This window comes from Amblyomma americanum, chromosome 6 (genome assembly GCF_052857255.1).
Source record: "Amblyomma americanum isolate KBUSLIRL-KWMA chromosome 6, ASM5285725v1, whole genome shotgun sequence".
Taxonomy (NCBI): domain Eukaryota; kingdom Metazoa; phylum Arthropoda; class Arachnida; order Ixodida; family Ixodidae; genus Amblyomma; species Amblyomma americanum.
In genome coordinates, this window is record NC_135502.1 from 70,096,516 (window position 1) to 70,109,280 (window position 12,765).

At 44.9% G+C, this 12,765-nt stretch overlaps 1 long non-coding RNA gene across 1 annotated transcript; it reads left to right on the plus strand.

Annotated features, from left to right (window-relative positions):
- Positions 1–4,496: 4,496 nt before the first annotated feature.
- On the plus strand, positions 4,497–12,765 carry LOC144094763 (uncharacterized). The gene is made up of 4 exons (XR_013306564.1): positions 4,497–5,257; positions 5,931–6,056; positions 8,633–8,852; positions 11,242–12,765. It is a non-coding gene; the product is annotated as an uncharacterized LOC144094763 (long non-coding RNA).

Genomic DNA, 12,765 nt, shown 5'->3' on the forward strand with positions numbered 1-12,765 from the left:
CACTGGAACTGACGACGGAGTCTTCAACGCTCAAGTTTCTGGTAGCTGACCTTTTCATGCGGTACTTTTTTCCCCAGCAGTCCTGAAAATTGCGCGTCCGTGTTAACTACACAACGACGCTTATTTTCGGCACGTTTGCCCATTTCTTTTCAAGCAGCCCACATATTTTGCCTGGCCGTCAACTAATATTACTCGAAAGAAGCTGTCTTGTTGGGGGCCATAAAAAACTTGGTGTCCGTAAAACTCGACGCGCAACCATGCGAAACTGACCGCTAGGTAAAACGCACGAGGCATGGGCGCACCCTTCGCCAACAGCGCACCGATCTGCGTGAGCGCACCATGGCGCGAGCAGGTATACGCGTGCCTTTCACAGCTTCTCCATATTGCGCCGGCTGGCATGCTCAGCGAAGCTGCTTGAAATGCAGTGCAGTTTAGCAAAAGATAAACGTTTCTCACCTTGTCGCTGTCTGAAACAGCAGGAGTGCCACGAACCACGCCAAAACAGCCGGCAGGCCACAAAGTGTGTGCGCCTCTTCACAAACTGCGTAATTCAAGGCACCGGCCGGCGTGGTCAGCGTAAACTGCTTGCAATACAGAGTAGTTGGGCAAAAAAACATTTTGCACCTTGCTGTTGTCAGAATTAAACCGCACGAGTTCCGCGCTGAAAAACCAAGACTCAAAAAACACGGGAGTCTGCGCGCTAACAATGACGCCGTGCGCTCGCAGGCCCAGCTGAGCAGGCGACTGTCTCCTGGTTTCGTTCTTCGTCTGTTCCGTCACTGGTTGCCCACGCGCCGCTGCATGCGCGCTAACGCAGGGTTCACCACTAAACAGAGGGGATACCTACTATCCCCTTGCGCAGTTCCTGGGGTCAGATTTCGCTGAGTGTCCGCTCTTTATGAATTTCTTTCTTTATAGCAGCAATGTAGCAGCCATGTGTAACATCACTCGGGTGTTTATTCCAGTAATGGCTACCATGTCGAAACAGGCGAAATTGTATGTCTGCTGCAGTCACAACTGTTTTTGAACAATATAGCTAATAAAGATAAGGATATGATCTGGTAAATACATGCGCTGAAGCCAAATATATATTGTACGCCGACGATGCCAGCATATTTTTTTCCGCTACAGACTGTGAGCAAACCAGCTATATAGCAAACTCCGCACTTGTAAAACTTCCGGAATGGTCTGTAGCAAATCAGTTAGAAGTTAACACCAACAAAACTAAGGCTGTGCTATTTAGACCGAAATCAAAGCAGGTAAATATGAACGTAGATCTCATCTATGTCACCAGAGAAATAGAAATAGTAAGTAGTATTAAAATTCTTGGGGTCACGTTTTCGCAAAATATGCTGTGGGATATTCATGTAGATTCTGTTTGCACTAAATTGTCAAGTGTCGTTGGTATTTTATCCAGATGTAGGTCTATATTACCTTTCAGCGTAAAAAAGCTGATATATAATTCTCTTTTTTACTCTCACCTCTCTTACTGCTTTTTGGTATGGGGATCTACCACAGTAACAAACTTAACAGAGGTGTACGTCCTACAAAAAAAGATAATTAGGCTTATTTTTGATGTCCCCTACAGTTCTCACACACATGCTCTGTTCATTAAAGCAGATATAATGCCTGTCTGGAAATTGTTTAGCTATAGACTAATTGTTGCCTTTAAGTACGAATTAAAAGAAAATCGAAATTTCTTTCGCAACCTAGCCAAGCTAGAAATAAAGCCTACATCCTACACTATACGTCAGTCTGAATACTGGAAGGTGGTCACTCCCCGTGCTAACTATTCTATGCGTACACTATCGTACATTTTGCCTAAACTTCTTAATGATCTGAATAAATGTGGAATTGACTTAGGTCGCACTACAGTTCGTGAACTGCGCCACGTGATATGTCATGTTTTTGAACAATTCTAATATTGATTTCCTTGTGATACATTAAATCGAATCAATTTTGCGTTTCTGTATGTTTGTATTCCTGTATGTTTCATGTATGCTCCTGTACTGCCTTGTAGAGGGGACCGTGGGCTCTAGTCAAGCTGTTCAGCAGCTTTTACCCACGGCCCCTCCATCGTTTTGATGGAAATAAAGCTATTATTATTATTATTATTATTATTATTATTATTATTATTATTATTATTATTATTATTATTATTATTATTAATTAGGCAAGCTACCTTGGAGGGATATGCAGTCGAAGTGATCAGACAAAGTAGGAATTAATACATACTAATACAGCTGAAGGCGTAAATTCGATGTGAGAAGTCACTCATACCAAACAAGTGCTTAGTGAGACTTTTGCGGCTTGCAGTCAACACATCTGCTGAAACCAGCAGCCTGCGCACTTTTTGAGTGGGCCAAACAAAACTGAGCTTTGTGTGTGTAATTAGCTTGAAGAAAGCAAAGCAACACCCTGAGGCGAAACTGTTTTAACGGTTTTGTCATAAGAAAAAAAAAGCAGGAATGGCATACATTGCAAGTGCAGTGAAACAGTGTACCCCTGAGGTTGTGAGGAGCGCAAAGAAAGTCAGCAGTGCATGAATGTTCTCCAAAGCAGCCAAACAAGATGGCAATTTTCGAGGAAGGACTGCAGTGCAGTGATGAACAGTTTAAAAGGGATCACTTGTTCTCAGCTGAGGAATCTGTTTTTTTTTACCACTGCGCTGATCCTGGAAAGGCCTGTGCATGTAGAGAAAAAAGCTACAAAGAAAAAGCTAACTCATGCCTAGCATGAGAACACTGCATACATAGTGAACAGTGTTCGTTCAGAAAGTGTATTTGAAAGTTTATTTTCTGCGTTCACCCTAAATGCATGCAACACCCTCTGAACCACGGCGCAAGAACATATTCTTATGCCTATGGGGAATTTGCGCTGAACTTTGCGGTGCGGATTGCAGCGCCATAACACGCTGCTTAGCGAGAAGAACAAGCAGTTTTGGGTAGTACTATTAATACTTTTCCGCGTCACCTTCAGGCACTTATTGGCGTGAGCCTCCGCGCTCTGTCGAAGGCGCAAGGGCCGTGCGTCACCTATCTGGACTACGCCGAGAGAAGCTATAGGCAACGAATGCTGTCGGACAAACACGGGTATCTAATCGCGCAGGCTGTATTCTCGCGCTTGCAGCGGCCCAAGCGGCTGACAAAAGCAGTCTTGAGTCACCGAATGGAACAACTGCAGTGCCACCTTAGCAGCGCAGGTTCCCCATGCCGTGCTCTGAACTATTGGCTGGAGTAGTGCTCCGTATGAGTGCATTATTCAAGCAGCAGGTGGCAAGAAAAATTTGTGCATGGAATAGATTCAATGTGTGCGTTTTGGCGTTTATGGTAATGCCTCAACTAGCATAGCATCTTTCAGTAAAGTTTTGTTTTTATTTAGTCCTAATTGCACAGATATATTTAAAAACTGCATTTTGATCTGCTGGGTGTTATTACTTCTCATGAAAAAAAAAAAAAAAACCCTGTAATGTGCATGCCACTTTTACTGCTGTGTGTAGCTCTGAACAGATTTGCAAGTGCATATTAGGGGAGGTGAAACACCATCAATATTTGTAGGTTAACGTTGGAGCACTTATAAGTGCTAATTTTTCTCTGCAGGTCAAGCCAATAGGGTAGTCTACCTGCACTTCAGGCCACCTAGTCGGGGCCCATTGATGCCTGCAACTTGAGAGGATCACCCACATGAGGCTGCTGATGTCAAGAGACGCTGCTCCTAGTCAGCGCAGGTCTTCTGCAGCAGCTGCCACTGAGGAAATGCAGACTACTTCAGTTTCCTGGCACCAACCACTGCTGTGCAAAACCAATGGATGGATATGCTCACTCACGTGATGTCCTTTGCATCCGTATAAGGTGACATCCTGTCCATCTTGATTTTAGCTGTCTTTTTCTTATTCACAAAGCCAGCAGCACTTCATTAGCTGGTTTCAGTACTCGTTACTGCATTCTTCATTGTGTGTGGGCTGGCACGGGTAAAGAAACATAGCTACATTTACAACTATTTTACATAAAAAGAAAATGCCAGAGCTAGTCGTGTGTGGAATTGCATACTTTTGGTCATACCATTCAAGGCACCATGCTGCTTGGCTGTGACTTTATAATTGTGCGCTGCGAGATCGTAGTTTTGGAACACTTGCTCGCCGGGACGTGCCAATCTTGTAGGCCATGCAGACACCAAAACAAATGCAGGCTAGATTTGCTCTTTGGTTTAAGCTATGTTGACGAGGTAAAAGTCCTGCCACGTTTTGTTAAAACCATCTTGTTCTTGCCCATGTCAACGCGACACCTCGATCGTGCTTCGCGCTGAGCGACCCCTTTACCCAACACGCTTATTAAGGGTACCACATCTTGGTTCTAGCTGCGAGTTTTGTTCTACTTGTTGAAGAAGTGTATCTGTGCAGGAAGTGTACCATGCCGTACAACTGCCACATTAGGCAAGCGCAGTGCTAGAGAGGATTGACATGCCCTTTACCACAAGTTTCTGACAAAGCCAGTAGCCTATCTAAGCAGGTTTCTGGGAACTTAATAGCAAGGTGGCAGCCAATAAGTTTAACATTACAAACATGTTCTTTGTATTTCAAAGATGAGTACCATGGGAAAACAGTCGGGGTTGGAGTTCACTGCAATTGCAAGTATCTTCAAACGATCTCACTTCTAGAGATAAGGAAAGAACTCTTTAAAGCAGGTAGCCTTGGAGGGAACAGAGTCTGTTGCATTAGGTAGGAAAAAGCAGTGGAACAAATGTAGCTGTTTTCAAGAAAGAACACCTACTGCTGCCTGCATTGGACACCTGAAATCGTCACAGTGCAACAAATGCCATACAGCATAATCTACATCTGTAAAACCATGTAACATTCGTGCCTTTCTACTGCTTTGTGCAGCTATGAACATATTTTTAGAGGGTGGCAAATACATTATACAGCTGGCATAAAGCAAGTCCATTAGAGTTAGACGTACCCAAATACAGAAGTGGCGTTTGTAGATTTTGCACGTCGTGTTTATTTACAAGTGCTGATTTGGCTGTGCCCAGGTCAAGCCCATCGGTTCTTACATGCACCCAGGCCCTCACCAAAGGCCTGCTGATTTGTCTTCTGTCCCATGAGGAGCCTTGGATGAGACTGTCAGCATAAGCCGCTGCTACTCCCAGCCAATGTAGGCACGTTCAACTGCAGCAGCCATTGGCAAGCAAGAAGTGCATGCTGCTTTGATTCCTTGGCCCCAACTGCTACAGGACTGGACGCTCTTCACGGCCACTCCTGGTTACTGGCTAGCCCACCAGAATTTGGTGTTGGTCAACCCTAGTGTGTCTGCTGTCTCTATCAACCGCTTGTGCTATACAGTAGAACCATGATACGCAGTGAAATCTTAATACATTTAAAGAACAAAAAATGTGGAAAAAACAGCGTTGTCAGGGCAAATGTACGACCCACACGTTCTAATTTTAAAGACAATGACTGTTGAATGAGGTACAGAGGCATTTATCCAGTTTCACTTCATAAAAATGTCTTGTTTGCATTTCTTTCCGCAAGGTCCACACAGCTCTTTTTCTACTGGTTGCAGTATTCAGTCCATATTTATTTACTCCATCTTAAAGGGGTCACGATGCCATTTTTCAGACTCAAGCTGTTTAACTACCCATGGCGGCGTAAATTGATGATCACATGCTTGCTAGCGACTGAACTGTGTGTAGGGGGGAAGTCACTACAGGAATGCAAAGGCCTTTTTCGTCCCCTTTTCCGTCAAGTTACTGCCCGATTTTTTCGGCCTCACCACATTGTGTCGCAGGCAGACTCCGGTAGGCGCGCGCTCTGCTCCTCACAGACCGTGCGTGCGGCAGTTTTGGAGCAGGCAAAGGTGCTGTCACAGTGCAGGTTCCTGTAATGTGAAAAGCTGTTGTTATCATAATGAACGCTTGACGCTTCTTGCTTCCAGGAACTCTGGGGAATCCCAGACTGGAGCCAGCAGCATGGATGGTGAGCTTGACAGGCTGTACTCCAGGCCACTCTGCTCTCAGCCAGGCAAGTGGGCCGGAGGACAAAGCAGTGGCCCAGGCTGGGTGTAGGTTGCATCTCAAGTGCTCAGCCGAGAGATGTGTCCTGGCGAATGTTTCTGTCTGTGCTGCACAGCTGAGTTATTGTATTTTGATGTACAAAATGGCCAGTATTTGTTGCACTACATTGCAGAGTGTAATAGTTTCGATATTCTAAAAAACTAATACCATTATGGCCAGCGACAAATCTAGTTATGACAAGGTGTACCGGGCTGTAATAGTTATGAGGGTAACTGTTAGAATTTAACCAGCTTACTAGTTGCCCATGTCTCACTGGTTTTTTGATGTTTGCCACCACAAGTATTAAGGTAAGGTGAGACTGTTATGTGCAGCAAATCGCACTACTAGGTCTGCATCTGAGCTTGCTGCCAAGAACTAGCAATCAGTTCACGTCGCGAGTGGATTTAATTAGTGAACAGAACCGAACCTTAAAGGTTCACTAAAGAGTTATCTAAACTCTTCTCTTACCACAGGAACCCTGTCTACACTTTCCAGGCCTTCTTAGAAACTTCAAATTATTGTCCTGTGCGGCCGATTGCCCTAATTAAATGGGAATAAACATCCCGGCTCCCGCCTTTTTTTTTTTTTTAACTCAACGCGGTAGGTAGGAGGAGTCAACCAACGTGTCAGCCAGTCCCGCGGCAGCTTGCCGCTCTGCCATCGGTGGAGTGATACGCAAATCAGGGAGTCCATGTGTATTTTTATTTCCGTGGGCCCAATTTGAGGCTATGTTGTCTGCGACTGAAACCGTTTATTCACAGAAACATAAAAAACAAAGTAAAAGTGAAAGTGAAGCTGCCACTGGACTGGCTGAAGGCACTCTACGCGTTGGTTGACTCCGCCTACCTACCGCGTTCAGTTCAAAAAAAGGCGGGAGCCAGGATGTTTAATCTTATTTAATTAGGGCAATCGGCCACACAGCATAATAATTCGAAGTTTCCAAGAATGCACGGAACATGTAGATAGAGTTCCTGTGGTAAAAAGACGAGTTCGGATTCCTGTTTAGTGCACCTTTAAGGTGCATGGTGAAGAGCTTGAAAGACAAAAAATCATTTTGAAGTTCATTTCTCGTCTCGGGAAAATGGATGCTGTTATTACTACTTAGGTACAACGAAACCGTGAGTACCTCAAGTTATGAGGAGAGCAGTGAAATACAGCATTTCGTGAATGTTCTTCATACAGTTGAACAAAAAGGGTCGGGATGATGTGGCTCATTGAAAACCCTGTGGCAACTTTTGGGTGTACAGGCTGATGTGCAGGTGCAAGCAGCATGTAGGGGAATACTAATACCTCTGGCACACTGGAAGCTGTATACGATTTTCATTGAATGACATTCAGTCTAGTGCCATTTTTTTTTACTCGACTACAGTCGTTGCCACGCTGGTGGTGATGATGATTTGCTCAAGTTGAGTGAAAGTGGCTCAGAAATCTGCACTTTTGAATGCGTTGTAAGCAACTTGTAAGCATATTTGCACCAAGTTATTGAACACAACTAGCCATTGCGAGCCAAGCCAGTCAAGCCAGCTCTCGAGCGGCAGGCATGTGGTGGACCTTGGGATGGACAGTGCATCGCATTAAGTTCATTTCCAAGGAAAGCAGTGTGATAGCTACTGCGACAAATGACATGGGCATACTTCGTCACCATTGATGGCGCTCCCTCGGGGAACTTGGCAGAGTGCCAAGATGTTGTGTGCTCTAAGCTAAGGCTTAAACGTTCGCATTACCCTGTTTTACCCCCTGTGTTTCTTTTTTAACCTCCTCGTGTAAAAAAGCCTGACCTTCAGGATCGATGTTGGGCATGTTCGCGGTATCTCCCCGAGATTGGACGGTGCGGTGCAGCACCGTCTGCTACCACAAAATTGTCAGATCGCGTCAAAGTGAACAATGCTAAACACATCTGACCACGTGCCTGCGTTTGTTGAAAAGGGACAGGGACGGAGGTATATGAAATTTCGACCCTCCCAAAAAAAAAATCTCTTCAAACTTCTTTTTTCCCCTTGTAATGAACCCTCTCCCCCAAACTGATGGCAACATTTCTTTCCTGAAAAAAAAAAGGGGGGGGGGGGGGGGGGGGGGTTCATTATGAGTGTATATAGGGTATATTTTGTATTTGCATAACAATTCCTATAGGATGGACTTTACCAAGAGTCTTTTTGCTGGTAGATTGTTTTGTGATTTATTACAATAATTTTATCAAATTTATTATTGTCCCAATGTGCAGCATTTTCCGCTCTGTGCTATGCCTCCTTGTCCTTGCATTTTTACTGCAGAAATCTTTTACGTGAAAGTGGCCATTTGGAACGCACGACTAATGCTTTAGAACAGTACATCGTGCGCATGTGTGTTGCTCGGTAAAATGATGGCAGTGAGATGATAGGCTATTATCTGCATGTGGTTTGGCTACTCAGTTCTAGCAGGTTCAGCCACAAAATTTTGCCCCCCCCCCCCCCCCCCTTCCATTCTGGGGAACCTTTCCCCAGAATTACTGCCACAAGGTACCACACATCCTGTTTGTCCTCCTTTTGAAAGAAACTCTTTTTCAACGCTAAGTGGGTATTTATAACATGACAATAACTTTCTACAGGTGCGCAGTGTCCTGACCTGCCCTGACTAAGACCTTCATGACCGTTCAAGGCGCATTGTAATGCTGGTGCCATTCAGCACTCCTTTGATTCAGTATGGACCTTCAGTGAAGCCAAGGGCTCTCATAGAGTTCGAAAAAAAAAATGTTAGCATTGCACAGTTTGGTCTTCTCATGTGCCCGAGGATCCTTGGCTAGTATGTTCACCTGATGGAATTTTTAGGTAAGCAGGTTTGTAGAGCAGTTCTCTGTTGAAGTCGTGAACACTTGTTTGGTGTGTTTTCTTTTGGAGACAAAGAAGGGAACACCCTTCTTCAAATAGTGTCCTTAAGGCTGCAAGAAAAGCACAGTGAAGGTTAAGTGCTTGCTTATTTACTTGTGCGCTGTCAAGATCTCGCGAAGATGAAGTCATTGGCACTGCATTCAAGTTCAAGTGTGATGCATGTGCCTAGGACTTGAAGTTTTCCACTTCTCTGTGTATTCAAGTGTGGACTCGCGAACAGTACCTGTAAAGAAAGAACTTTTTGCCATCTGCAGTGCCAGAGCTGCTATGCTTTTACTTTGAGCTCTTTTTAAAGGCATTGCATGAATGTGCAGGCCTCTAATGTGTTCCACAAAAAATATGGGCACTGCATTAAAATAAAAAAAATCATTTGCACTGTGCTTTCTTCTCTCCATGCACTCTTTAACGAAGACAGAACGTTTCAAATTGGTTTTAACGGCTAGTACATGCAGGGCTGCATCAGCATAATGAGTTGGTTCACGTTGCATCTTATGCGTGATATGGTTAAATATTTTCAACCTTTGAATAACTCCATGTGCATTTGCACCGAGGATGTCTCGTACGTCGTTTCCATGAATTGTGGGCTTCTAGCAAATGGTGGCATCACTAATGTGGCCATCTGAGAGCTGACAGCTGTCCTGATACCAGGACAAGGTAGTTTGTTTGAAGTGCCAGGAATCCAGACTCAACAGTTACTGTTCCTTCTGTACCTTGCTCGCCGCACCTTTTGAAAGAAGTCGCCAGTCCGTTTGATGCGATGCGGATAGGTATTTCATTGTGTGCCTGCTTTTGTAATGCGGATACCAGACACTTTGTTTCTCCACTCTTTGAGGAACTTATATTTTGAGTTTCATGCAGTCAGTCCTTACTCTGCAGCTTGGTTCTGATTGCGGTTGGAAACGTAGACGCTGGCTTTCTGTCACTGCCTGTAGACCCATGTTCTTGTAGCAGCATTCATATTGAGATTTCTTTAAAGCCTGTTGATGCTTGTGTCTATAGTCCGGTGAACGTAAAGGGCTCCGAGGAGAGAAAGTGGTGTTCGATGCTTCAACTTGATTAGAAATGCCAGAAGTCTTCATTGCATAACTCACTGGTGACAGCATGCTTAAAAAAGAAGGGCAAAAAATGGTAAAACTGCTGTCAAGTCGTGAAGTTTGTTTTCACGCTCTCAACATGAACTGTGCTCTCCGAAGACAGGCTGTTTAGCGAAGGACAGCAGCTGTTGCCAACAAAATTTGTGAAAGATCTGCCCACACCTGTTGAGCAAACTTCCTCATGGACGATATATGAAGCATGTCCATCAGCCAGCTCAGAAATAAGGTGAAATCATTGCTGTATGATTCATGTCATCTACCTTTTGTGCTGACACCTAAAAACAGTGAGTTGGGGCAAGGTTGCTAATCAAAATCCAGGCCTGAGCCTATAAGCCCAAGCTTGACCATGCGTATATAACTTCATATTCCTTCAACACATTGACAGTGAAGTCCAGGCGGAGTGCCTTGACCGATAGGACGGGACCACAGGGCTACTGCTGCCAGCTGCTCGTGCCTCTGGAATCTGCGGCATTCTCATTTTGATTGTCCATATTGGCAGCCTGCTTACCCACATCAACAGCCTCCTCATCTACATCAGCAGCGGGCTCGCTCACTTCAGCAGCCTGCTTGTTCCACTGCTTCCTTTGGTAGTTTCTTCCTTTTGCTAGTGTAATATAGATATTCATAAAAGCATTGAGACACAATGCAGAAATTAATCTGCTCCAGTATACCATGAATGATTGACGAAGAATACTGCACAGGTGGTGTGTTCAGTCACTGTTAATTCGGGGCTCAGGTTTAAGGCAACGGTAACATCACTTATCGCATCGCATTGTGATCGGCATAGAGGGGTCCTAGTACTGCCCTGTATGAAGGCGGGAATATGGAGGGGTGATGGGCAGGGTGCCGCTCTTCATTTGCCTTAATGCCATGCAAAAAGTGCTCACTGCAGATTTTTTTGTAGCGGGTAGGTTGCCAGTCTGCGTTGTCTTTGCTGTGGATATCTAGGCCACTTATATGTTCAGTAAAAAGAGACACCTCATGCTCCACGACATCTAAGAAAAGGAAACTGTTGAAGTTAAATTTTCAAGGGGCTTTCAGAGAATTTATAAAGTGGGGTAAATCACAGTATTTGTGAACATCACAAAACAGATCACTCATGTGTTAACTTGTAAGCTGGTTTACTTATTTCCCATAGTTCACTGTTTATAGCTATTGTGGACAAGAACTTATTACCTCTTATTACCTTTGGTGCTGTGACTCAACAAATTTTGGCGCTCTTGCTCACCTTTCAGAACCTGCACATATTTGGTGCGTGCACAGCAGTGCTTACTAGCACATGTGAACCCGTGGGGACATGCCAACAGACCTCTGTCTCACACTCGGTACGGTACTCGCTGCTGCAGCCCACGCTGGAAAAAAAAAAAGGTCATGTTACATGTACGTTGTGGATTGACGTGCACGGAGCATTGCTGTGCGTGCGCCTTACAGTTGCCTGTCTAGTGGTGGTTCAACTAGCCCAATCTGCAGTTCTACAGTTGCCTGTCATTCCTTTCGTGCCATTTTTCGTTAAAAATGTCCATTCTTCATGGCTGTTACTAACCACCAGCTGCAAATCTCTGCACCCAGGTTCCCAACTGATATTTTGAAACTAAACTAATACAAATTAGTTAACCATCTTGCTAGTTGACATGTTGCATTGCTGTTTTGATGTCCTGCAACACTGGCATTCTGTGGTGCAAAAGCCACCTTTATGTCTTGGTGCATTGTTCAAAATTAATGGCAGGCTTCCCTGAATTGCCCGATGTTTGATGGAGCAATTAACATTACATTAACAGACACATCGTACCCTTCGGTGATTGGAGACGCATCTTTCGTAACTTTGTTGAGTATAAACCAAGCTTACCTCTACTCTCTATGACAGTGCTGAACATCGCTCAGAGCCTCTACATCCCAGTCAGTAGGATGTCGGTTGCCTAACTAGAGTCAATAGCATCACTAGGCACTAAGTTTGTATTAGACTGCCAGGGAAACCCGCCGTTCGGCACTATCTCGCCGCAAGAGAATGGCATGCTCCGTAACCATCGATTTCAGCCTGGTGATTAGACGAGTCTCTTTTTCGTTGCTTCGGAAGAATAAGAAGCCTTCCTGAACAGAAGTGCTTAAGGAGGAGGAGCAGATGGGAAGCATGGAGCTAATGTGTGGCATAAAACGAGACAAGGCCAAGAACGCGCAAATGAAGGGGAAAACAAAAGCGAGAATGTGTGGGCTGCATGAATCCTGAGCTGCCGAGCTGGCAGCGCCAAGAATTGCATTTTGGACGCCAGCCCAAATGCCAGGTTCCAAAATTCACGCTCTTGCGCCTCAAAGTCCTCTTATATTTGGCCCTTTCAGCCTTCATTCTTTTATCATCTTCTTAACCGCTTTTACTTCCTGCATGTGTTTCGCTTTTGATTCTTTTAACTTCCGCTTTGTTTTCTGCTCCGCTCTTTCCCTTCATTTTGTCATTTTCAACGCTGATTTCGCACTTTCAGGCTTCCCTGCAATACCCAGTGTTTGATGGAGCAATTAGCATAAGGACACCGCTGTTACAAAAGGCTCCCACAGAGGACGCCAACCACACCAGCCACTCATCGGGTCTTTGGCAATAGGACGGGCTGCGAGCAACGCATCAGACGCACGGGCTGTCGGCCGCTGCCTTCCTCCTCACTCTCATACAAACACGGAGCAGACGTCTCGCACTGCAAGTGTCTCCTCGCAAGCTGCTTTGCAGCTGACCCATCGCTGTATTTTTAGCAAGCACACCTATGTAATTGAGC